The sequence below is a fragment of the Dendrobates tinctorius genome, unplaced genomic scaffold (genome assembly GCF_039654945.1).
Source record: "Dendrobates tinctorius isolate UK_male_01 unplaced genomic scaffold, ASM3965494v1 ptg000011l, whole genome shotgun sequence".
NCBI classification, from domain to species: Eukaryota; Metazoa; Chordata; class Amphibia; order Anura; family Dendrobatidae; genus Dendrobates; species Dendrobates tinctorius.
In genome coordinates, this window is record NW_027361679.1 from 88,488,134 (window position 1) to 88,510,717 (window position 22,584).

Genomic DNA, 22,584 nt, shown 5'->3' on the forward strand with positions numbered 1-22,584 from the left:
ATGGCTTATAAGTGAAACATACTGGCAACCAAAGAATGGACACAGTTAATCCTGCTTCGAGTACCAATGGGGCCAGCTGAAAAGAGTCTCAGCGATTTTTTTAGCATCTGATGCCAGCGACACAGACGGAGGGCAAGGAGGGGGAGACGGAAGACACATGGCCAAAACTTGGCATCGCTACCCTACAAAAAGTCAGACATGGAGACCTCAGAGACAGGTCCGATAACTGATCAACTACAAGTTATAAATCTGTCCACATATCAACTGTCTACCGCTCAAAGGTCAGTATTGCAGCGGGGACTTACTTTTTCCCCTACGCAGATGTTGGACAAATTTATTGTTATAAAAGATCTTTATCTTTTTTGTAGAAAATAGTTCTACGAGCACTGCATCACAGACCTGAGTCTTTCCCTAATCTGTCATCTGATGTTGATAGACAAGCATTCTTGACCTTCTTGACCTGTTACAAGAAAGTGAAGCATCTACAGATAGATTATTTCCACATAGGTCCCCTTCTACAAACACTCCTCCTTTGTCATTGGTCCCTTCAGTAAAAACATTTTTTGAAGTGATGAAAAAAGAAATAGAAAGACTACCAGACAATTTTCAGGGCCAACAAAACTTGACCAGGACAGACAAAAAGACGTTGTTATCACTTTAAAATAATCCGCAATTTCAGATAAAACAAGCGGATAAAGGAGCGAACGTGGTATTATGGCCCACAGACATGTATATTGAGAAGGCATAAAAACAGCTTAATAATAATAAGTTCTATTTGAAATTACCATCTGACCCAACAGACATTTTTAATGCTAAATTAAATTGTTTACTTGAGGCAGCATTTACCGAAGCCATTATCTCTAAAAAAAAGAAAAAGAATATATACATGTCAAAAAGCTGGCTATACCTACGTGTGCTGTCATTGTGCTGACAGTCTTTTCATGTTTTTCTTTTTTTATCTAAAAAATGGTATATAAATTATCCCGCTTTATTCATTTGTCATCAGGAAGACCATTCTATGCAGAACACAGACTCAAACTGACGGTATCTCTGTTAGAGATATTATCATCCTGTTGTGACTGAGACAAGTGATGTGCCTTACTTTCGATAATGCCCTCTACTTCTTTCCCACTAATACACTTGCTGGATGGCAAATTCTGGCAAACAACCGACCTGTTCTGCTTGGAGCCAATCTCAGCTGGCTCAAAGTGGTCATGGACAGCTTCTGCAGGTGATTCTCCTTCTGTTGAATTCACATTGACAGAGCAAAGTCTTCTTTCCTCTCTGCTCTGTTGACGGAGCATCTATACTGATGTCTTGTTGATTGACGGATGAGTCCCTTCTACTGAACTGCTAGGAACCGCCTATTAATCAACATGTTGTCCGCAGTATCACCCTGCCAACAGAGCAGACTGAAAGAGGAAGAACTGCTCTGTTGATGAATGTTGAGTTGAAGCAGCAGAATAACCAACTGAGAGGGCAGAGATTGTCCCCATTCAGAACAGGGAGGTAACTGGCAACTACTTGTCTATTAGTTATTAGCTCCATGAACAAAAATAATAAAAGTCCTGGCTAACCCCTTTATCAATTTAATCTCTCTATTATTCATAGACTACTACTGTCTGGAACATTTGTCCAATGATTTAGGGCTCTCTTCCTGTCTCTATTACTGAACTGTGAGATCTGACAAACTGTCACTATCCTTATCTTTAAATGGCTGCTGCATTCCCTGCTCAGGCTTTTACACAGGCTATAAAAGTTTATCCTGATTATGTGATAGGTGAAAGGCATTAAACAAAACTCATGTGGTCGCTCTTGAAGTCATGTTAGCCTTTTGTGACTGATTTAATTTTAAGCATTTTGTTAAAAGGTGGCAAACATTTTTGTGGCCTTGTATTCAGATTGCATGGCAAATTATTTGAATACAATCTGCAAATTTCATAAAATTATACGCAAATTCACATAGAATTGCGTTGACAATCTCTATTAATGATTGAATGCCACTTGTCTCCTTGACTTTAAGGCTAAGTGCACACGTACCGGAACTCTCGCGGAAATTACCGCGAGAGTTCCGGAATTCCAGTCCGCGGGAATATCGCATTTTAAATTCCCGCGATTTTCCCGCGGAAAAACTAGCATTTTGCAAGCGTATTTAGCTTGCAAAATGCTAGCGTTCTCCAAGCGATCTGTAGCATCGCTTGGAGAACTGATTGACAGGTTGGTCACACTCGTCAAACATAGTGTTTGACGAGTGTGACCAACTTTTTACTACTGAGGCCGCCTATGCGGCATCAGTAGTAAAAGATAAAATGTAAAAAAAAATAAAAAATGGTGTTATTCTTACCCTCCGACGTCCCGCGCAGCCGTTCCCAGTAATCCTTTGCGAAAATGCCCGCGATGACGTCAGTTCTCGCGGGATCGCGACGTCTCGCGGTAATTCGCGATGACGTCGCGCGAATGACCGCGAGACTTCTCGATCCCGCGAGAACGGACGCCATCGCGGGCATTTTCGCAAAGGACTACTGGGAACGGGAGCGTGAAGAGAAGCAGAAAGACTGCGCGGGACGTCGGAGGGTGAGAATAACAATATTTTTTATTTTAAATTCTATTTTTTACAGGGATATGGTACCCAAAGCCCGGAGGACAGTCTCCTCTCCTCCGGACCGTGGGTACCATCCGCGATTGTTCTGCTTACTTTCCGCATGGTGTGCACAGCCACATGCGGAAAGTAAGCGGAACAATGCATTCCTATGGGTGCGGGATCGCCGCGATTCCGCAAATTAATGAGCATGCTGCGGTTTTTACCGCGAAGCGATTCCGCCGCGGTAAAAACCGCAGCATTAGCACAGCATTGCGGAATCCCATAGGAATGCATGGGATGCTTATTTTTCGCGTTTTCGCGGCAAAATCGCGCGGTTAAAACAGCCGCGGAAACGCGAAAAAAACGCCACGTGTGAACTCAGCCTAATGATATGTACTCTTTACAATTGATCGAAAGACACTTTGGTGCACACAGGTGCTCCACTGACTGTAACCCCCACCACCAAGTGCAACAAGCTTATCATCGTATAAAATCTGTTACTATTTTTGTACATGTAATGTATACAACAAAATTTTCTTGCCTGACAACTTTCCAGATTTAAGATTTTAAGGTAAATAGCCTTTAACATTCATTCCTTTAAACTCCACTTATAAATACATTTATATAAACCTAGGCTGAATATAGCGTGAGCTGATCAACTGCACACTCTGGGTGGTCAGCAGAAAAATAATTATAGAAATTCTCATCCAATTATCTAATGTTTCTCAGGACTACACTAAATTCCTGATTAATGTCCTGAAAAGGAAATAAAGTACAACAATTTTGAAGTCAGCATGTTTTCTATGTCATGTAGAGAAAAGTTCTTAATGCAAGACTTAACAGACAAATTCCGAAAGTGCGTGTATTTCAATCTCTGGAGTTCTTCTTAAGGCTGTGTTCACACACAGCGTTTTTTTAGCGGTTTTTACCGCGGTTTTCACTATAAAACCGCTATAAAACCACTAAAAATAAGGTGCACAGTCATGTCTATGTATTTTGCACTTTTTGTGCACATTGATGCGTTTTTTACCGCGAACAAAACGCATCGCGGTAAAAAACGCAGCATGCTCATTAATTTTGCGGATTTTTCTGCGGTTTTGGCTTCTCCCATGCGTTTAGAAACCGCTGCGGTAAAAAACGCATCAAAACCGCGCAAAAACCGCCGCGGAAAAATAGGTGCGGTTTCTGGGAAGGGATTCAGATTTTTGTGCAGAAATTTTCTGCAACGTGTGCACTGAGCCTTAGAGTGTGTCACAAATGGTATAAAGTGTGCCTCCCCAAGGTGGTGTATGTTAAGAGAGCCAGGCACCAATTACTGGCAAGTCTCCTTTAAAACACATTAAAACTAGAAGGGGTTATTTGGCATTAGCTAATTACTTAAAGAATGGGATTTTGGAATATGGTTTGAGCCCCTTTGTTTGAGCTCTTCATTGATGGGCATTGAACTTCTAGTTACAGTTTAATCATCAGTCCATTTAATATCAAAGTATAATGGCGCACGGACACAGCTGTGCGGTTGGCAGGACATGTGCCTCAATCATTATGGGGATGACAACAAGCTTCTATGTCTTGGTCAGCAAATTTAGATGCCATTTAGATACAGGAATAGAGTACCAAATGTAATCTTCGCAATGCCGGGTGATTGGAGTGGAGCTACATTTATTATTATTATTATTATTATTATTTATTATTATAGCGCCATTTATTCCATGGCGCTTTACATGTGAGGAGGGGTATACATAATACATACAAGTACAATAATCTTAAACAATACAAGTCACGACTGGTACAGGATGAGAGAGGACCCTGCCCACGAGGGCTCACAATCTATGTCTTCTCCAGCATTATTCTTTCTGCCATCCTGGATAATAGAATATTTATTAATAAAATACTTATCAAATACTTTGCTAATTTTTGGAGTTGTATATTACAGCAATTTGACTGTGAGTAGTGTCCATCACAGTCTAAGATCTCATTTAGTCCTTTTGTATTTAACATTCAAGTTATATCCGTCATTGTCACAAATAGAACTCAAACCAGTTATAGTCTATGGGACTGTTCACATGTCCATGCAGTGTTTGCGGACTGTGTGTGCATGCAAATATCAAAGAGACTTGTCACTTTTTTTCCAACTTATGAAAAGTACCAATGAAAAGTAGTAATACAAGTATATGGGTCCATGAAAAACACATACAACACAAGGATGGCATCAGTGTGCTGTCCGTGATTAACATTGCAAAGGATAGTAGAAGATTTCTAATTCATTTCTTTATCCATAAATAAAACACACTGATGACATACTAACCAAACACTGAAGAAACACTGATGCAAAACACTGAAGACACACTGATCCAAAACACTGAAGACACAGTGAAAAAACACTGACCACATACTGATGACACACTGATCATCAAAATACTGAAGACGCACTAACCAAACACTGAAGACACACTGACCAAACACTGAAGACACACTGACCAAACACTGAAGACACATTGATCCAAAACACTGAATACACACTGACCAAACACTGAAGACACATTGATGCAAAACACTGAAGACACATTGATGCAAAACACTGAAGACACACTGACCAAACACTCAGGCACTTGATCCAAAACACTGATAAAATTTGTGTAAGGGGGAAGACCAGACCGTGCTTACCTGTACTAAACCGGGTCCGGAACTGTCAAGGCTGTGTCCCATGTTGTCCGGGGGAAGGCAAAAAGGCCTGGACCAGTGCCCTGATCCGGAAACAGGGGTGCAGTTAAAAGTGAAAGCACACGCAGCGTCAGCGAGTTTCCCGCCAGCAGTGACCGAGACAAGGTGCGTGCACAGCGTGCTCCACGGTGTGTGCAGCTGGGCCATAACTAAACATGGCCAACTCAATGCCAGGAGCCCACTGCAGTAACAGGGAGAGAGCCGGGAGCCCTGTACAGCTGAGTGCCACACATAAGCCTGAAGGCCAGGGCAGGGTGCAGGACTGTATGCCGCTGCTCTCATTGCCGGACATTGCCACGCTGCTCGACTGGGACCCTGACAGTACTGCGGCCTTGTTTGCGTTGGCTGAATCCAATTATGGACTAGAGGCTCAGTGGAACGTACCGGAGACCGACTGCTGCTGCCAGAAGATGGGCTACCATTGCCTGCAGGACCTCATTGGACAAGCACCGCGGCTACTGTCGGAACTGCTGACCCCCAAGCATCATCTGCAGCCGGAGTAACATCTGACCCAATAAGTGTTTGAAAGAAATGCCGTTACCTCGTTCATTAACCTAGCATATCAGTTACAATTTAACTGTTTAGTTCCTCATTTATCTGTTTGCCTCCCTGGCTGGAGTATCCCATTATTAAATTAAATTGTTAACCCTTGTTCTGTCTCTTGTGCATCACTGCATCCCGCAACCTGCTCACACTTGTACCATATTTATTGTGAAAATCACTGATGTCCTAGTGAAGTGTAATAGAAATTAATGGCAGCTTCACCATTAACATTCTTCTAAAGGCTCATTCAGATGTAAATTTTGTTTACCTATGAGTACTATCTGTAACTATTATTATCTATGCTATAGAACCTAATATCATCTATGGGACTGTTTACATGCCAGTATTTCGCAGAGCAAGTAGTCAACACAAAAGTACGGAGACATATTCATCACTGTGTTGATTCAAACTTGCCAATGCAAATCTATGGTTTTGTGAAGAAAATAGGACAATGCTTGGATGCCATCCACATATTCTTTTTTTTCCTGTTCTATATGTGAAGTTTGAGACAGGCCATGTTCACACATGCAGTGTTTGGTCAGTCTTTTACATTAGCCAAAATCAGAAGTGGAGCAATCAGAGGAAAAGTATAATAGATACACGTCACCACTTTCGTATTCTTCACACATTCCTGGTTTTGGCTTACACATACTGAGTTAAAAACTCACCAAAAACTCAATGTGTAGACATGGCCAAACATTCATCAGTTTTTCTCGAATGTAAGAAAAAATGTTGAAACACTGATCAAGCTCTGATGGTAAAAACTGACACACTGACCAAAACTCTGATGATACGCTGATCAAAAACCCTGCAAAGTCTCGGACTGATTTTCTTAAGTGAGAAAAGCCCTGATGTCTGAATGAGCTCTTAGTGGAATATTAGGAATGCTTAGGAAAGCATGAGTGGATTAAGATTAAAGATTTCAGGCTTCCACTTGAAAGAGAGAAATAATATTCAATGGTAAATTTGGAAACTACTGAATGACTTTTACATGTTCTTCTGTCTGGCCGGACCCTCAAACAGATTGCCAAAACAGGTGCAGATTGTTCTTACTTTCAAATGCGTTGGGAATATAGCTCAGGACATGAAAACCCAAGCACTCTAATGCTATTGCCATACATTTTGTGAAAGAGAAAGATGTCTCACTTTCTCTAATACATTGTGACATCTGATAAAATCCGAACGTTCACAAGATGTACTTGCAGTATCCTTTCCCATACATATCCAGGGCAGCACAGCGTGCTCGCATCCTATCTAATGAGCTGTGACAGTACGACCAGATTATCAAGAGAGCGCTCCATTTCCATTGCGTGTGTCTTCCATTCTACAGATTATCCGAATGAATGCAATATGTGGCGGCCTACTATCTAATGTAAAGCACTTATCAAGCTGCACACTGTCAGACTCGCACAGCTCGGAAATTCCGTTCAGTCATGTTGGCACTTTACTGTTATCAGAAGTTGGTGAAACATGACAAGGAAATCTTGTCCCGTGCCTCATTTGTGAGAACTTCCGACCAATGGTGATGTCGCGCACTGTGAAGACCGAGAAAATTCCTGGTTGTATGAAAAAAGAGGCTACTTTATGTCAGCAGTTTTTTTTTTTGCAAAACAAATGAGATTTCTAAAATTTGTTTTTAATGCTACAATTTTTCCTTGCGTTTTTCCAGAAAAGGTGCATTTCTAGGGAACCGCGGCATTTTTACTGCATTTTTTTGACCACTGCAAATGAATGCATAAAAAACACATCAAAAACGGATAAAAAAGCATCAATAACGCATCAAAAAGCTTGAAGCATTTTTCCTGCATTTTTTTACCCCTTCAATTGAGTGCATAAAAAAACACATTAAAAAACACATTAAAAAAAAAAACTCTATAGCACATCAAAAAACTTGCAGCATTTTTCCTGCCAACAATCTGCATTTTTCATGAAGGGAAAAAAAGCTACAAAACACTGTATGAACATACCCTAATAGGAAAATATTGTATAATGCATACAAGATGTCTCTATGAATTAGGTAACTTCCTGAAATATTGGTAATCAGCAATGGTGGACACAAAGGCTTTCAGATAAGGCTTTTGATAATCATTTTTTATCAATCTATTTAGTTGAGTAATCACAGTACATTAGCAGACGTGTATGGTGATTTTGGACTTTATCTTACTATAGTCTAAATCCCTCCCAAAGCATGTGCGAGGAAGAGTTTCCGCCAGATTTTATGTTAGAGAGTGGAATTTACATGGACTGTCTATTGAGCTTGTCATGTTCTCTTTAACCCTTTGATTCCCCCTCTCCATGGCACAAAGCCTTTGATAACTCTCTGTTTATGAACCGCAAAGCTTTTGTCGTAAAGCCACATTCACATGTTCAGTATTTGGTCAGTCTTTTACATCAGTATTTGCAAGCCAAAAACATTCAGAGGAAAATTATAATAGAAACGCGTCACCACTTCTGTATTTATCATCCACTCCTGGTTTTAGCTTATAAATACTGATGTAAAATGATGGCGAAATACCGAACTGGTGAACATGGCCTCAGTGAAACTGAAAAAAAATACCTGTGTTTTATTCAATAAAGCAAAATAATGATGAATTGAAATAAAATAAAAGTACAGTAAAAATGCCTATAGTTTATTGTGATGTGGATTAAATATAATCTGGCATAAATGCTAAAGTAGTGAATTGATTGACCCATGTCCTCTTTTCATGAACATTCGTAGATTTACTCTGGATCAGGTGTAACCAGTTTAATGTGCAAATGTTGCATTAAAAGACTGGATCAACTGACACTGTAATCCAAAAGGGATTAGATTGCCCTGTGATACTGTGTTATACTGCTTTAAATCCTTAAAAAAAATCCATGGATAGTCACTCGTAATTAAAATAAAAAAGACTAATAAGTGACTTAACTAATTCTCATTGACAAGCTATCTGCCGAGCTGGCACTGTAATCAGAATCGAGCTCAGGAGGATTTTCTCTTGCATCTCCAGCTGATGATACTCTGACACATTCATCAAGATTCTGGTACCAAGAAAACTACAGCATTTACATCTCAGGCTTAAAAGCTTGTAAATTCATCCATTCTACTCAAGAACGAGGATTTTATTCTTAACGTTCAATTCTCATCAAAATGTACACTTGGATGCAAATGTTTCCCTTTTAGCCGAAATTCCTTAAATAGTTTTATAGTATTTTGAACATCAAAAGAGTCAAGTCTGAGGCTGAGCATATTACACCTACATGCTTTCTCAATTACAAGGCTTCGCGAGGCTGCTAAGAAAGGCACACTTGAAGAGGAACACATGTTTTCAGAAGTACAACTGTGGTTTTATTCCTTATTCCCTTACCTTTAGCCCGGACCATCCAGACTGCTAATGAATATTGGGATCTCCTGAAATTATATCACATCCACTGTTGTAAGCACAAAGCCATAAAGATGGGTTCCCCTTGAATATGTCTGTGACTTCCATTGGGACAGTCAAGGAAGATGTTTTAAAGGTCACTTGGACACCGCTAAGAGAGGCTGCAACATCTGGAAGGAACTGCCCAACCTCTCATGACAGCTTCTGAGTGGTCATCATGTCCCATGCTGGGTACAACTAAAGCAGGGACGTTAGAGTATTTCAAGTCAACAATTTCTTGAAAGCTCCTTGGAAATTCTGTTATACAGTAAGAAAAAAGCCTTGTTTAGTCGTCTGGTAATTCCTTGTAAAATCCAATAAGTAGGGTTGTTGTAATTTCTCTCGAGAGACCGTCTTTCCCATCCAAGAGCTGTCAGAGGTTATAGCCGCTTCGTTATATAAATGCAGCTAATTAACATACGTGTTTCTGGAGGCATGTCATGTGTCTAACATATTAAGCAACACTTCTTCCACTTAACCTGATCTGTCCTGTGAAAAAAAATTGAAGATCTTGAACTCCTCCAATATTAGGCACAGTCTAAATAGAAAAAGCGCCAATCTTCTGATGAGCCCTAATATGTTTCCTTCTCTAAGTAATTTTGCTTTATTAGAATGTGATTGGAGCTAAGAAAACTCCTCAGGATTGTCGGATTCTTGTGCTGTAGGATTAATTATTTTTAGCAGTAGTCTGATGTTTAATCTTCCTCCTTCTCTCAGCCACCCAGAACCTTGCTTGAAGGAGAAAATGAGTTTCTTCTGAAGGAAGGGCTTAAGGTGGGAGGGTGAGAGTGTGTCTATATAAGTGCAAGGTTTTGACTTTTTTTTTTTTTCAACTTTAATCTTTCTTTTCTCACTAACTCCTCCTGCTGGCCAATATCAGGTTACAGAAAATATGACATTTAACCCCTGAGCCACTGATGTCTCCTGTAACGCATTGAGTAGTACTGCACGTTAAATAGGGGAAGTTTACTAAAGCAGTCTACGCGGGATCAAAGTACAGTAGTGACATTGACGTGCCTAATGGATTGCAGAATTGAGTAATTATGGCTAATTGCACTCCTGGAGCAGCAATGTCATGAGCTGTTGTTAAGAGGAATCTGTGCTTAAAGCTATTGCTTATTGATACTTTAGTTCATTCACAAAATGATATTGTAGGAGAAATCCATTCATAACACAATTAAGCCAAGTTAGTTCAATGTATAGAGTATTGAATGAAATGCATCAGTACTCTTAGATTAAAAAAAAGATGCATTAATTATCCTGTCATCTAATGGTGTGGCTTATCAGTGTTTCATTAGGACGACTAGGTATGAAGGAACATAACAATCATGTTAATATAATAACTGTCAAAAAGATAATAATTACTGCAGGGGATACAATTAATTGTTTATCCATAACCTGTCCCATAGTATAGCATATTAAAAGAAGGGAAAATAAAACTAATGAAATGTGTGAACATTCATTTTAATAGATAGATAGATACATAGATAGATAGATAGATAATGAATAGATACAAATTACACTTCCACCACAAGGGTTAAACCTTAGGGTTAAGGCGTTGGCAGCATACCAGTTGCTTTTGGTATTTCTGTGCCAGTTCTCAGATAGGTCAGGCCTTGTTCTTCACACTCACCAGATGGGACTTGCCCTTTTTCACCTGCAGGGCACAGAGTTGTTACCGCTTTTATTTCACACTCCTTCTTGTTTTTCTTGGAGCTTATCTCAGGAAATCCCAGGAAGTCACGATTGCCTAGAGGATATCAGGTAGATTATACAATATCAAGTATACTATCAGTTAGTAAGACTGTGTGTTGTACAGGTGCTTCTCACAAAATTAGAATATCATCAAAAGTTAATTTATTTCAGTTCTTCAATACAAAAAATGAAACTCATATATTACATAGTCATTACAAACAAAGTGATCTATTTCATGTGTTTATTTATGTTAATGTTGATGATTATGGCTTACAGCCAATGAAAACCCAAAAGTCATTTTCTCAGTAAATTAGAATACTTTATAACGCCAGCCTGAAAAAATGATTTTAAACTCTGAAATGTTGGCCTACTGAAATGTATGTTCAGTAAATGCACTCAATACTTGGTCGGGGCTCTTTTTGCATCAATTACTGCATCAATGCAGCGTGGCATGGAGGCGATCAGCCTGTGGCACTGCTGAGGTGTTATGGAAGCCCAGGTTACTTTGATGGCAGCCTTCAGCTTGTCTGCATTGTTGGTTCTGGTGTCTCTCATCTTCCTCTTGACAATACCCCATATATTCTCTATGGGTTAAGGTCAGGCGAGTTTGCTGGCCAATCAAGCACAGTGATGCAGTTGTTTGTAAATCAGGTACTGAAACTTTTGGCAGTGTGGACAGGTGTTAAGTCCTGCTGGAAAATGAAATTTCCATCTCCAAAAAGGATTTTCGGCAGAGGAAGGCATGAACTGCTCAAATATTTCCTGATAGACGGCTGCGCTGACTTTGATCTTCATAAAACACAGTGGACCTACACCAGCAGATGACATGGCTTCCCAAACCATCACTGATTGTGGAAACTTCACACTAGACCTCTAGCAGCTTGGATTGTGGCCTCTCCACTCTTCCTCCAGACTCTGGGACCTTGATTTCCAAATGAAATGCAAAATTAATTTTAATCTGAAAACAGCACCTTGGACCACTGAGCAACAGTCCAGTTCTTTATCTCCTTGGCCCAGGTAAGACGCTTCTGGTGTTGTCTCTTGGTCATGAGTGGCTTGACACAAGGAATGCGACACTTGTAGCCAATGTCCTGGATACATCTGTGTGTGTGTGGTGGCTCTTGAAGCAATGACTCCAGCAGCAGTCCACTCCTTGTGAATTGCCCCCAAATTTTTAAATGACCTTTTCTTAACAATCTTTTCATGGCTGTGGTTATCCCGGTTGCTTGTGCACCTTTTTCTACCACACTTTTTCCTTCCACTCCACCTTCCATTAATATGCTTGGATACAGCACTCTGTGAACAGCCAGCTTCTTTAGCAATGACCTTTTGTGGCTTACCCTCCTTCCAGAGTGTGTCTATGACTGCCTTCTGGACATCTGTCAAGTTAGCAGTCTTCTCCATGATTGTGGAACCTACTGAAATAGACTAAGGGACCTTTTCAAATGCTTAGGAAGCCTTTGCAGGTGTTTTAAGTTAATAAAAGCCATAGCCACAATCCTCAAGATTAACAGAAATAAACACTTGAAATAGATCACTCTGTCTGTAATAACGCTATATAATACATGAGTTTCACTATTTGTATTGAAGAACTGAAATAAATTAACTTTTTGATGATATTCTAATTTTGTGAGAAGCACCTATAGGTATTCACATTATAAATGTAATTAGAGGGTGTTATAGTATTTCCTTTTCCTCTTTGTCACCATAAATCCATACTTTTGAGAGAAGAAAAAATCTCTGTATATTGGTTGTTTACAGATCTATTGGTGATAAACTTCTCATATGTATGAATGGGTCTTTTCGAACTTAAAAAAGATCTGTCAGCAGTTTTTTCTATGTAATTTGAGGGCAGCACAAGATAGGGCTGAGACACTGATTTCAGTGATGTGTCACTTATTAGGCTGAGTGCTGTTGTTTCAAAACAAAGAGTGCTTTGTCAACAGGAGATTATCACTACAGGACTGCAGCTCATGTGCCTGGTCCACCCCCAAGCACTGATTAGCAGGTTGCTGTCCATTTGCACTGATGAGCACAAAATGGTAAAATGTTTTCAACTTTTGAATTTCAGGCTATATATCTCACCAGCCACTATTGCTTCATTCATGAGACTATAATCATTATATAGACAATCATCTTGGCTGTCTCAAACATAAATTTGACTTGCTACTTTAGCATATGATTAGTTATGCAGATTCTTGTCATGTCACTGCATTGTTACTGTTTTGCTCCTGGTGGTGGAAAAATCTTTTTCTTCCTGAATATTACAAAATACAACCTGTTCTCACATTCCCTTATAGCTCACTGTGCTATTAGGTTAATTCCTAAGCAACAGGTCTCTTGTTTGAATAGAGGAGCAGCCATGAAGATTTCCCAAGAAAGAGACACAGCATAATCAAGCTCATCGATAGTGATCTCTCGGCCAAGAAAATTGTCAAACTGCATCATGTGAGTGCAATGACAGTTGGAAGAATACAAATTAAATCCATCCATCCATCCATTCAAAAGTCAAGAGTTGGATGTCCAGGGAAAATATCGGAGTCAACAAGTCGACTCATCACAAGGAGTGACAAACAGTGGAGGTGGCTCTTATGCATTGTAATAGTGAGATCACAGATGTTCGTGAAAGCACTGAGAGACACACGTTACCCAAGTCTGGAATGGTGGCCAGAAAAAAGGTAAAGACGACTCCATTTCAATATCATCACAAGAAATATCAGATTGAGTTTTGCAAAAAAGTGTGAAAGGTGGACATTAGAAGATTGGAAACGAGATTTGAAGCGATGAGACGAAAGTCAATGGACTAGGCTCTGATATGTGCAAATGTGTCTGAAAGAAACAAGTGAAAAAGGGGCTAACTCATTGAGAAATTGAAGGAACTATCAAGTTCGGTGGAGAAAGCTTGATGATATGGGGTTGTTTCACAGCCAAACGTATTGGATACTTGACCAGGATCGATGATGGTCTCAATGCTGAGCTATATGTGAGTATCCTACAAGACGAGTTATTTTGCATACTCGTGTACTATCTGTATGAAAAGGACAGCATAGTGTTCCAGTAGGACAACGACCCAAAGCATATGTCGAGATAGATGAAAAAGTGGTTCAATGACAATTAAGTAGAGGTACTGGATTGGCCCCCCAGAGTCCCCAGACCTCAACCCAATCGAACACTTGTAGTGAACATTCTCGGTGAGCCTCAGATATGACTTGAGTATCTGGGGAACATAGTAACATAGTTATTAAGGTTGAAGGAGGACTTTAAGTCCATCTAGTTCAACCCATATCCTATCCTAACTTGCCCTAACATGTTGATCCAGAGGAAGGCAAAAAAAACCCATGTGGCAAACAGTAAGCTTCACATTGGGGAAAAAATTCCTTCCCGACTCCACATACGGCAATCAGACTAGCTCCCTGGATCAACGCAATAACAAGGAAACTAGTGTATATACCCTGTAATATTATACTTTTCAAGAGAGGCATCCAGACCCTTCTTAAATTTTAGTAGGGAATCACTCATTACAACATCATATGGCAGAGAGCTCCATAGTCTCACTGCTCTTACAGTAAAGAATCCGCGTCTGTGATTATGCTTAAACCTTCTTTCCTCCAGACGTAGAGGATGCCCCCTTGTCCCCGTCACAGGTCTAAGAGTGAAAAGATCATTAGAAAGGTCTTTGTACTGTCCCCGCATATATTTATACAGTGTAATAAGATCACCCCTAAGCCTTCGATTTTCCAAACTAAATAACCCCAAGTGTAATAACCTGTCTTGGTATTGCAGACCCCCCAGTTCCCTAATAACCTTGGTCGCTCTTCTCTGCACCCGCTCCAGTTCAGCTATGTCTTTCTTATACACCGGAGACCAGAACTGGTGATCGGATGTGCTCAGCACTCGACAAGCATTGTCTGGTGCGTGGATGCATGGATGTAATGCTCGAATCCCCGCTCCGCATCTATGGCGCCTGTTACACAGCCAATAAACAGGCAGGGATTGCCTGACAGTCACTGTAATCCAGTAGCCATCTTGGTAGTGGTGTTCCTGTGGCTGACCGCATTACCTCTTCAGAGGTTATAACAGGACCTGCGCCACCATGCTTGGCACACCACTACACAGCTTAGGAACAGTTCTTATTGCAGGGAGAGAGTAGTTGTCCAGGCCTGTGTGTGCACAGTTTCAGGAGACTGAGGCTAATTTCTCTAGGAGACAAACAGCACACAGCCACAGATTTGTTGAAAGGAATAACAGATGAGACAGATCTGTGGCTATCGCAGCTGATCCTGCAATCATGCATGGTCGTGTATGATAATGGACATAACCTAGTGGCAGCTGTGAAGTTGGTAAGCTTACACCCATACCATGCTTGGCTCACGTTCTCAACTTAATGGTTCAGCGGTTTCTGAAAACCTACCCAGATTTGCCAGAACTACTTGTTAAGGAATGCTGCAAGTCAGCTGCAGCTGCAGCAGCTCTGGCAGTGCTGCAACAGTGCAAGCAAGTGCCAGCTCACTGACTGTTATGTGATGTGACCATGTGCTGGAATTCCACACTACACATGCTGGCAAGCAGGGCTGCCACCAGGAATTTCAGGGCCCATATTGGCAAAATTTTCAGGACCCCTTGAGACTCCACCCAAGTTCCGTGTCCAACCCTCGAACCTTGCACAGTCAACACCGTCCACTTATAGAAAAACTCCACATCTGCACAACATCCTCACCAATCACACATTATCAGTTCCCATTAGTGTTGAACATTCCGATACTGCAAATATAGGGTATCGGCCGATATTTGCTGCATCGGAGTTCCGATACCGAGTTTTGATATTTTTACAATATCGAATACCGGAATCGGAAGTTCCCATAATGCAATGAGCCAGTTGTGTTAGCCATGTTAACTAATGGCATGGCTGTGATTGGCTGCTGAAATGATGTCATCATGATGCACGGTCTGTGCGGGCCTGCCAGGGGTCTGTGCGGGCTGCCAAGGGTCTGTGCGGGCTGCCGGGGGTCTGTGCGGGCTTGCCGGGGCTCTGTGCGGGCTTGCCGGGGCTCTGTGCGGGCCTGCCGGGGGTCTGTACAACATATATATACAACATTCATACAACATACATACTGTACATACTACATACATACTTCATATATACTACATTCATACAACATACATACATACTACATACATACTACATATATACTACATTCATACAGCATACATACATACTACATAAAACATACATACTAAATATATACTACATTTATACAACATACATACATACTACATATATATTACATTCATACAACATACATACATACTACATATATACTACATTCATACAACATACATACATACTACATACATACTACATATATACTACATTCATACATACTACATACATACAACATACATACTACATATATACTACATTCATACATAATTCAGCCCCATAGTAGTACAGTGCACCCAATAGCAGTATAATACAGACCTATAGAAGTATACTGCACCCCTATAGGAGTATGGTGCACCCCCATAGCAGTATAATGCACCCCTATAGAAGTATAATACACCCCCATAGCAGTAAAATTCAGCCCCATAGGGGGCGTAGCTATGTAGCGGCGGAGAGAGGACGCACTTGGCAAGAGATCCTGACATCCTGAAGATATCCGACCAGCGGACCCTTACCACCGTGACATTTTTGCCGATTTTCAGACCCCTCTGGACTCTGGGGCGCTCCTGGACCCCCGCGGGAGAGCGTGGCTGGACTCCTGTGTGCTTGCAGCTGTGAAGACCGGGGCGGCCGGCGGGGCCTGCACGGGGCAGCGGCCATCTTGGAAGCTCGCGCTCTGCCTGTGAGAGACGCGGCACCGGGTTCCCATTGCTGCAGCGCTGACAGACAGTGAGCAGAAACCCTGAAGATCTGTGGGGGACAAGCGGTGTGTGCCCTGAAAGATTGGGCCCCGCGTTTCCCCTCTTTGCTAAGTCACCTGGCCTGCCAGTGCCATTACTGTAAGGACTTGGATCCCTCTCTGGCTTCTGTCCTTGTGGGGTGCTGAGGGTCTTTCCCCGGGTTATAAGGGCCCTTGTCTGCTGCTCAGAGCTGGACATTGCCTCCCTGTGTGACTCTGCAGATCTGCGCTGCTCCTGGGACCCTGCAGCCACTATCTGATAGTCTTACGACGTCTATAACTTTGACTCAGGGAACTCCAGAGTGCACTGTCTCTAATATCTGGCTGTGCCCTATTGCTATTGAAATTATTCGTTCCAAGGGGTCGGGAGCGGCTGAAAAGCTGAAAGAATATGCCAGAATAGACAATACTGATGTCTCAAGATCTCTTAAAAATAATCCCTCACAGGCTCAGTGTAAGAACCGCCTCTCTGAGGGTGGGGAGGAGAGTGAGCAAGAGGAATTATCTCTTAAACAGGTGTCTGAACAACTGAAGCAGGCCATCTCCTTAACCAGGACATCTCTGACTGGGAAGATAGAGGACGTGTACACTGAGGTGGGACGCCTCTGACAAGATATGCAAGCCATGAAGGGCCGCATTACGGAGGTAGAGACAAGGGTATCCCAGGTAGAAGACACCATCACACCTATGGAAACCAAACTAATGAAAGTGGCAGGCTCTATGAACGCGTGGAGGCAAAATGCAGATGACCTGGAGAACAAAATGCGTCGGAATAATATCCGAATTATTGGACTGCCGGGACGCTTGGAAGGACAACACCCATAGCAATTCCTAGAAGATTGGGTTAAAACTACTCTGGGAGACGAATTCTCCCCAATATTTGCGGTGGAGAGGGCTCACAGGGTCCCTACTAGGCCTCTTCCTCCTGGAGCCCTACCTAGACCTTTTCTGGCGCATCTCCTCAACTGCAGAGACAGAGACATGGCTTTGCGTCTGGCACGGAAAAAAAGTCCTATCAAGTTCAACAATGCCACGATCTCGATTTTCCCAGACTTCTCTATGGAACTTCAGAAACAACGGGCACAGTTTACTGAAGTCAAAAGGCATCTACGGGAGAGGAATGTTATATACTCGATGATTTACCCGGCCCGGCTCCGGGTGGTCCATGAGGGTTCTATTTTGTTTTTTACGGATCCAGCGGAGGCGGCTGAGTGGCTACGTTCCCACAAAGGGTCTGCTGCAAAGGAATCCTAACGTATCTATTGCTAGTTGGTATTTTTCTATTAATCGGCTGATTGGAGCTTTACTCGAAATCGTCCAAGTTACCAACAATACCGGACACTGGGCTCAGTGATGGTATCCCCTTGTTTGCTTCATGATGGGAGTACAGGACTCTGCTCCTGTATTGTTTGTTCACTTTGTTTTTTTCCGTAGTGGTTTTTTGCATTTTTTAGGTAAAAATCGCAGCCGACAACAATTTCAGTCTCTAGGTGATGTCTCTAAATTTTGCCCGGGTAATGCTGTGCACCATATTCAGCGGAGTAAAACATGGGGTCTGAGTTGATATGTATGACATGGAAAACCCCTCGAAAAAAAGATCAGTTTTCTCACAGATCAGACATTATTGCCCTCACATCGTGGCCTTGGTGGAGACGCACCTGACCAGAGATACAGCGCGGTGCGTGCAGAAGCCTTGGGTACAATGGTCTGTCCATGCATTCCACACCAGCTATTCGAGAGGGGTCTCACTGTTGGTACATAGAGACGTCAGATGAGAAACCAGGGAGACTCGGAGGGACCCCGAGGGTCGCTTTGATTTTGTCCATGCATTGATAAATACCAGGAAATATGTAGTCTTATGTGTTTATAATCCCCCCCGGCTCGTATATCCATTCTGCAGAAGGCAATGAGTTTTGCCCTTAGGCTACTTTCAGACATCCGTCTTTTGTGTTCTGGCGCCATGTGGTGAAAAGCCGTATCGTCGGATGCGGCGTGCAGTGCTGACACCGGATGTATGTGTGCGGTCGGATATGGTGTCGCGAAGATTTAAAGGAGCCAGACCACAAAGAGGGCGAGAGACACAGACAGGTATGGAGAGAGAGAGAGATATATGTTTTCCTGTAGATGGCAGTCACTTATGGGGTTAAATCACAAAGTGTCCGGGCATGCGCTGTTCGGAAAACTGTTCCAGCGCTGTCAAAAAACGTTCCAGGGAACGTTTTTTGTAGACGCCGGATGGCACATTTTTGCCGTCTCTGGCACAAACCTGACACACCGCATGCCCATCCGGCATGATGCGGCAATAATAACAGTCAATGGGGGAAAAAACGGATCCTTTTTTTACATTTTCGCCGCATCGTGCCGGATTCCGGAAGACGGATGTTTGAAAGTAGCCTTAATTACCCAGACGCAGATGTTATTTGTATGGGAGACTTTAACATGGTCATGAATAATTGCCTTGATAAATTGAGGTTGGATGATGGAGTGACTGGCGGGTCCTCTTCACCAACTACAACCCCACTGTCATTATTTATGGGGGGTGTCGGGTGGTTGGATTTGTGGAGGGTGCGTCACCCTGAGTTAAGGGAATATACCTGCCACTCATCCACTAAACGCTCTCTATCACACATAGACTATATATTTGGTTCTAGCGGTCTGGCAATGTGGGTGGCTGATATAGAGCATGGATGTAGGGGGATCTCAGACCATAGCCCGGTCATCCTTAAACTTAAATATGGACAAGTAAACAATGGGATAGCTTGGAAATTGAATCCTTTCTGGTTAAAGTTGATGGGACCTCCTGACAGAACGATTGATCAGTTGCATTGCTTCATCTAGCCAAACTAGCGGGAACAGGATTGAGTGGCTGGCTGCCCAGAGGTTATACATTCAGCATGTGGACACTAAATCTAAGCGTAAACTATTCTTTACCCGTCAATCTTATTTCGAATTGGGGAACCAGACGGGCAAATTCTTGGCCTATCTGGTGCGCCAACATACCACCTCTAATACAATATTACAGATTCGTAGGGTGGATGGTCTATTGGTGTCTTTGACCGAGGAGATTCTTGGCTGTTTTCATGACTACTACAGGTCACTATATGAATCTAAAAGTGACTTTGACAATTTGGGGTTTTTAGACTATTTGTCAGATGTGTCATTCCCCACATTAGATCCTGAACAGCGAGCCCTTATGGACGCTGTGTTCATCGCAGAGGAGATAGAAAATGCTATGACAGACATGGCTTCTGGGAAGGCCCCTGGACCAGATGGGTTCCCTATTGAATTGTATAGGAAATACCGGGATATATTGACGTCACTTTTGGTCAAGGTATTTCGGGGAATTTGGGAAGGGAAATCTATGCCTGAGTCCTTTTATGAGGCTAACATCATAGTGCTTAGGAAGGAGGGGAAGAACCCTTTGAAATGTGGATCCTATCGCCCCATTTCATTAGTAAATGTGGACTATAAAATTTTCACCAAGATCCTAGCTACTAGACTGAATTCAATTATATTGAACCTTAGACATCCTGATCAAACGGGCTTTATGCCTGGTAAAAGTACTTCCATTAACATCAGACGAGTCCAGTCAATAGTCCAATATAGCTCCCCAATGCCAGACAACAAATGGGCATTGGCATCGTTAGATGCTGCCAAGGTTTTGACTCTCTTGAATGGCCTTTCCTCTCCGCATGCTTGCAAAGGTATGGCTTTGGCAATACATTTATAACATGGATCAAAATATTATATATGAAACCCAAGGCCCGTATTATAGTAAATAACTCTATATCTGAGTCTTTCTCATTACATATGGGAACCCGTCAAGGCTGCCCTCTTTCCCTGGCCCTCTTCGCCCTTGCGACTGAGACTTTGAAGACTCCAAAAGATGGTGAGCGGCGATGACACCATAATCAGTGCAACTATCTGTGCCTACTTAAACGGTCGCTGCTCACAAATATAGATGAAGCTTTGCCTTAAGACCAGGTGGAGATGGAGGAAGACATGAGACAGGGAGATACTACTCAGCCCAGCCTCATCTCATCTGCTCAGATTTGGTAGCAATGAGAAGGAGGATTTCTAGTGCAACAGAGGCTAGTACCCACACAAGCTTTGTCTTGTCTCTCATACAGAGATGGACTGAGAAGGGGAATGAGAAGGAAGAGAGGGATGAATCATAGAATCATAGAATCGTAGAGTTGGAAGGGACCTCCTGGGCCATCTGGTCCAACCCCCTGCTCAAAGCAGGATTCGCTAAATCATCCCAGTCAGATGAGGAGATGGAGGGTTGTCATCATGGTGGAGACAGGAAAGTGTTGGCTGTAGGGAGCTTGGCACATATGGCTGACTTTATGTACCACTGCCTTTTCTATGAACTTTGTGTTATATTCATCTTGGCCAAAAAGAGTACTGATTGCTCACCCTGCTAGACCCATACTACAAGGAGAACCTTGCATCTTTCCTTCCTGTGGTGCAGCGGAGAGTTCCTATAAAACAGTGCTATACTAGAAGGCCATTGAGGAAAATATGCTGAAAAAATTCCCATCAGACAGCACTAGCAGCAGGGGGCAAGTTTCCTTGTCTAACCAAGGAGAAGAGGTGAAGGAGACACAGACCAGGTACAGCAGAGGCAGGGTACACTGTCAAAGGCCCGGACCAATTTCATGACACTCTACCAGCGTCCAGGCTCTGTTGACCAGGTATTTTTGACAAGGATAGAAACGCTTTTAATGATGGTCAAGCAATACCTGGCTGACCAAACCAGTATACTCCCTAGAGATGAGCGAACTAGTTCAGAAAACATACGCCAATCTCAAATTCGGCATTTTCCTCAAAATTGGCAAAATTTGACCGATATTCGGTAAATGACAGAGTTTTCGCTATTGCTTTTGTTGGACGTGTTTGATGAGGAGAAGAGGTGGCGAGAGGTCAGAGGAGCGGAGGATTATTATTCCTTTTTATTTTAATAACAATGTGTGGAGATTCCGGCAGCTAATCAGGGCGCAGAAAACATCCACAATGTCCAGACACAAGGGCTTGTGTCATTGGCTGCTGAAGTCACATGTCCCTCTCAATATAAACAGCGGACATGTGGCTTCAGAGCCATTTTGTGAGCATAACAGCGTAGTGAAACTGCTGCTGCTGTTGTTGCAAGCAGTCAGATGTTAGCTAGGCAGTTTTTTCTGAGCTAATTCAGATAGATAGGATCCTGTGTCAAATCGACCTTCCAACATACCTTCCAACATATAAATCTGGAGTGCTAATTCTGTGGTTCAGCCGCAAGTCGCCACTTCAGCATATAAATCCATAGTGTTGCTGATTCTGTGGTACAGCGACCAGTCGCCACTTCAGCATCTAAATCCTTTGTGCTAATTGTTTGATCCAGCCACCAGTGCACATTTCAGCATCCTAAATCCTTTGTGCTAATTGTGTTGTCCAGTCTGGGTCGGCCTGGGGAGTCTGGGGCCCACAGGGGAAATGGACCCAAGGGACCCACCCTATAGCTATTGGCAAATATCTGTCAGTCATTATCCTGATTATACGAGGGGCTGCTGATAAGTCTTTGGCTTTACCCAGAAAGAAATGAGATAGGAAGATGAAACTTTACATTTATTCCACATACTCTCCACTGATTACAATGTAAGGAGGTGGCAGGTACCCTCATCTGCCTATCTCTCCCATGTGCTGGTCCCATGCACTTTATGTGGTACCCGGATGTTGTACCTGTATGTTAACATATTAATGT

General features: G+C 42.3%; 1 protein-coding gene across 1 annotated transcript in view; it reads right to left on the minus strand.

Moving 5' to 3' along the window:
• LOC141048653 (neurturin-like) overlaps nucleotides 1-9,959 on the minus strand; it is a 418,253-nt gene extending 408,294 nt beyond the window's left edge. The window contains exon 1 of the mRNA XM_073544445.1: nucleotides 9,193-9,959. The gene's annotated coding sequence lies outside the window, so the exon portion shown is untranslated. The remainder of the gene's footprint in view (nucleotides 1-9,192) is intronic.
• Nucleotides 9,960-22,584: the final 12,625 nt, after the last annotated feature.